We start from the raw sequence: 6,000 nt of genomic DNA, 5'->3' as shown, positions 1-6,000 counted from the left end.
GCCCAGCGTTAGGTCTACGAGTATTCTGCAATATCGCCTTGATACCGTTAATTCTAGCACACAACACGATACGCGATCGATTTTTTCGGCAAGAACTGGCAAGCGGCATCACGTGAGAAGTCATTATAATCCCAAACTGCCTGTAGAAGAATTCGTTTCTCTTGTTTCTCGATAATTTACAGGGCATTGAATATCAGCAATTAATTATCGAGAATTACACCTAGTTCGTATTACATCAAAATGACAAAATCCGTGGGAAAGACAAGTATTATATGTGCTATTATGTTACTTTAAAAGAGAGAGAGAGAGAGAGAGAGAAATGGGGTTTAACGTCCACTCGACACAAACCAGGTCATTTCGGGACTAACACATGGTTTAATTTTATTTCAATAATTCGCTTGCGCGTAGGGGTCTTTAGCAGTGGGAGGAAACCAGAGGACCCGGAGAAAACCCACGAGGTTGGACAGGCGACCCTACTCCTTGTCACGTACAACCGGGAATACGAAACTACGCCAGTAGACTCAATGACAGGCTTTATGATACAGCGCGCACGTACTAACCATTCGACCATCCAACCCCCCGCATGTTACTTTAAACATTCAGTAACACGGAGAAGACGTCTTACTTCTCCGTACCAACCGGAATAATAAAGAATGGCAATGAGGGGCGTTTTGGCCTGACAGCGGGGCTACGACTTACTTTTATTTCAATTTTGCTGTCACTGGTTTAGCGGGGGCCCCTATTTGACCCATCCGAAAGACTAGACACTTTTCCTTGTTGGGATTTTCCGGTGTAGTTTCATCTTGTGAGTGGTGTAGGATAGAGGGCTTGGTAAGGCACAACGCATATTTGTCCGTATGGGCAACAAACTGGGGCCCGAGTATAGGGGGAGAGAGAGAAATGGGGTTTAACGTCCATTCGACACAAACTAGGTCATTTCGTAACTAACACATGGTTCAATTTTATTTCAATAATTCGCTTGCGCGTAGGGGCCTTTAGCAATGAGAGGAAACTGGATGATCCGGAGAAAACCCACGAAGTTGGACAGGCGACCCTACTCCTTGTCACGTACAACCGGGGAATCGAAACCACGCTTGTTTACTCAATGACAGACCTTATGATACAGCGTGTAGGTGCTATACACTCGACTATCCGAGCAAAATTTCCCCCAGAGCACACCACTGTATAGTGTATGCCCGTCTTCATTAGCCCAGTACATACAGAACAATGTGGAGTTAAGCCGGTTGATTATTGTCCATGTTCGTTAGCTTTAAGATAAGAAATCAAATTATATGGGATTGAAGTAAATATTGCAAGGAAAAAATTGACACAACGGATTAAACAATATAATAAATAGATACGATTAAAGTGCTGTACAATTAATAATAAAGTGGGCAATTTACAAGTAACCACGCCACCCATAAACAAACAGATACTCGTAAGATAAACCCACGAAGAGCACACATTAATCATATTAGGGACGGACAGAATATCACACTATTACACTATCACCATGGAACCATTATAAAGTAGTAACATTGTTAATAATTTATACACCCCCAATCACAGAGTCGCGGTGGTTCAGTGAACTGGACGTACCGCGTGTTCGATCCTGGTGTTGGCCGTGAAAACTCATCGGGATTTTCTGACGTAGTTCCCCTTGCCAGCGGTGCAGGACGGATGCGACGAAAAACCGAGGTCCCGCGTACACATTGGCCATTACTTCCGAATATTGCAAGTACCAGAGCTAGGTTACAATTTTTAAATTATTGGCAATCACAAAAACGTATGTTTACAGGAAGTGACGTTATATATAAATAGACATTGGACTCGAAAATGTTGCATGTACCGGAGCAACGTTAAAATTTCTAAATCAATTTACATATTTAACAATTTGTATCATAAAAGGCTGATTAATGACGGCAGGTGTTTTAGGATGACATAGACTTACTGCCTCTTCAAACTGTCGCATAGTTAGAAATAACGGTTTTCATGTTGAGCTTTGTGACATTAAACGGTTGTCGACTCATGCAGGTTTTCTACAATTAACCAGCCATTTAGCCAATAAAAACCACATTTAAAGACAGATTCTTCGATTTAGTTTATAAAATATAAATATAAATGTTCTTACCCACACATTTGGATACGGAAACAGATACTCGACATAACGACGTTATTCAAACGTGTATACTGCTGTCAGTTTCCTAGAGGAAGTCTCTTAAGTGAAACCCTTAATCAATGGATTCGTAGAATGGAGGAGTTCTAGTTCTAAGTGTAAATTAACTGATTGGATATATCACCTGCTATAACGTATTGCTATAACACAGAAATCTATACACCACAAATTAATAATAGATGAACGTTATAGAGAAACGGTATCAGATGTCCTCGAAAGTACAAAAACTGTCCTGTAGCATACACACACAAAATACAACACAATGGAGACTAAAATGTCTATATTATGGGATTTTAAATTATTAAGGAAACGCATCCGATTAACAGGCGTACGGAGACTGGCGTACCCCTGTACCATAAATCAAAATTAACCTTAAACGTTATGGATCGCTCGTACAGATGACTAATTCTATACTCTCTTTCTTTTATTAGTCTCGGGATCGACCCCGGTGTCGGCCGAGAATTTTTCCCCATTTCAGTAGTGCAAGAGGGTGGAGCGTCTTGCGGTTCTGGTGCGACGAGAAACCATCGTCCGACCGTGTATTTATAACATAATGGGTATGGCGTATCATCTGTTGGTACAGAAAACAAACTTTGACGTTAAACCCTATTTTATTTTCTTGGCATTTTATTTGAGTTATCGCCATTGTTGTACCTAATGATCTGACATTTTATCCTATTAATATCATTTGAGAAACGAGCACCGTCAAGCCCCATCGCTTGTTTTGAGTCATTACCTTTCTTTACTTAATGCAAAATTTGTTGGATTTTGTATCTGAAGAAGAATTCATACGTGAAACGTCATATTACATTGCATTCATATATGAATAACTGCAGGGACTGGGTCATTCTAATTTATTTAAACATACATTATGTAAAAGCTAAATCTGCCAATTGCAGGTCTTTCTTTATGTCTGAAATATTATCTAAATTAGACATTAATTAACTTATCCAGACGATAATCAACTCTCGATGTCATCGCAAGCCTGCGATATTTACCGGATTATAATCCAATCTGCTGCTCGACGCTCATTCATGATTAAATCAAAAAGTGGATAATCGAGACTATGTGTAGAAATGATGATCGAGTCTAGGCCCAAAATTCAATCACTAAATTCTCGGTCCAGAGTGGATAAATTTGACTGAAATTTTCAGCAAATTCCCTTTACATTATCTAGTTTTTAACTGTTATAGTGATGACTACCAGTTCTTTAACTAATCTCCCATAATGTATCTTTAAATATTGAAGTTGTAATTCCTATGTTGGATTAACATCGTCGATTTGTTTAACTTCCACTCAACATTAATTAGGTTATTTCGGGACTATCATATGATTCAATTTTATTGCAATAATTCGCTTGCGAGTAGCAATGGGAAGAAACCGAAGGACCCGGAGGAAACCCACGAGGTTGGACAGGGCAATTCACAGTTTCATGCCAGGCAATGTGTATTTAAAAATATCAATCAACCATTCTTGACCAGTTTTTTTGTGAGCGTTTTTTTAGTTTATGTCTTATACTCTTTCATTTCTTTAGCATGACATTTTTCATACCAACATTAAACAAAAACCCTAATGTAATGCCTAGTTATTTGTATGATACGAAACACGTTGGCGTGCACGTGAAAGAACCATTGACAATTGCAATCCGTTGAAGAGAAGGTGAAACTCCATTGTCCCGGCAAACGTTCCCCCATATCATACAATTTCCCCCCAGTTTCATTTCTTTTCTATTTTATTGGTGTGTTTGAGAATTTGTAAATACTACCCTTTCACAATATATACAAGCTTATATATATACAGACGGGAATTAATTATCCGTAACATTTTCTCATCATAGACACCGTCATAATTAGCGTTCAATCACCGTTTGATCATAAAAATAACTGTAGCAACTGGAAACCTTTAAATCGATTCTGTGATTATTATAAACATGTGACTAGAACATGATACGAAGGTATGCTTACCAATCGTGCTGTTTCATGATCAAACGATTTTATTAAATAATCTCTATTGAATATTTATTGATGATACCCTGATCGATTGGTTATTTTCTATATTAGTATGTTGACATACTTACACAGTTTTTATCCCGGTGTGGAGGCCGAACGGTTAGCACGTGCGGGCTGTGTCATAAGGTCTGTTATTGAGTCATCTGGCGTGGTTTCGATTCCTCGGTTGTACGTGACAATGAGCAGGGTCGCTTTTCCAACCTCATGGGTCTTTTCCCCACTGCTAAAGATCCCTACGCCCAAGTGAATTAATAAAATAAAATTAAACCATATGTTAGTCCCGAAATGACCCAAATTGTTTTTAATGGAGGTAAAATCTCTCTCTCTCTCTCTCTCTCTCTCTCTCTCTCTCGATCGATATAACTTGCACTCATTCAAATTCATTCTGCGTGATGTTATGAGTGTTGAGAGCAGAGGCGTAGATTGTTTTTTTTGTTTTTTTTTTTATCGTAGCACTGTACTCCACAAACGAGAGTATGTCAGGGCTATCCATTTTATCGCGGGCGTTCATTTGATTATAGTCTTGTTATTTCATATCACGGTAACCTTTAGGTTCCGGCTATCACCCTGCTGGCCGAGACAATACGTCGAGGTTATCCAGTCTGCATGATTTCCCACTGCATGTTATAAAGGACGCAGGACCTGGAAACATTTCTCCTAGTCAGTGATAAAAGACGGAGGACCTGTAAAACCTTGTCAGTTAAATAGGACGACAGTGATAAAGCCAAGCACGGAGGACTTGGAAAGAACAAAAGCCTCTAGTCCTTCGGGTTATGCGAAAAACTTAGATAGGTAAAAGTACCCTTGCCAGTTGAAAGTGTAAGCGGAAACGCAACTGATGGTACGGAAGACTAGGACCGTAGTAGAACGTTTAACCCACTTCATGTTTTAAAGATGAACTGTATTCTCTGAGCCTCCTTAACTTACTATATAAGATATTTAAAGAAAATTGTTCTTGAAAGTAAAACGTTTAACATCATTTGATTTCATTTCAAAATCCGATTGAGAGGTATGTGTTATGGTCTGACAAGGAAAGAAATTCATTTACTGACACATGACACTGACACATGTACCTTTGTTGGTTGTTTCAAATCCTAACATTTAAACGATCATCACCGAATGACCCGAAACAAAATATGTTTACACTTTCAAAGTTAAAAATAATGGACTCAAGTATTGCTAAATTGTTCTAATAACGCATCTTCATTATCTACTGTAAGACTGTGGTTAAAGGAGCTCAATCGCTAATATTTGGGACCTAGAAATGGACACAAATGGGTCGCAATGCATATGATAATGTAAAGTGAATGTATATAAACTGATTTACATTCAATCGTTTCTCTTTTACTGTAATTTATAATCAGTTACGCGAAGAGTCCAAATTGAATGGCAGTTTTTGACGCCTGGTTATTCCAGTCTACACCGATAGTATTCTCCCGTGGGATATGTTTATTATGGTCTGGATAAGTTAATTAATGTTTAATTGATAATTTAGATAACATTTCTGGCCTAAAGAAAGACTTGTAATAAGCAGATTTTGCTCTTGCATAATGCATGCTTAACAGTAAGTTACTATACTTATGAATTAAAAGATAAACACACTCGGATCATGAGTTATATTCTCGTAGAAGGTCATCAGATCGCTGTTGCCAGAACTGAACAGCATAAGATGCAAATGAGTTAATCGAACGTATCTTCTACGTCGTCTGCCTCATTTAATCCGCTGTCAATGTGATAAAACGCGGCAGATACTATACAATTAATGAGATTATGATAGCCAATGTTTATAATTGTCAATTGGATAAAATCACGTCA

Source organism: Patella vulgata, chromosome 8, assembly GCF_932274485.2.
Source record: "Patella vulgata chromosome 8, xgPatVulg1.2, whole genome shotgun sequence".
NCBI classification, from domain to species: Eukaryota; Metazoa; Mollusca; class Gastropoda; family Patellidae; genus Patella; species Patella vulgata.
This window is presented reverse-complemented; position numbering follows the sequence as displayed.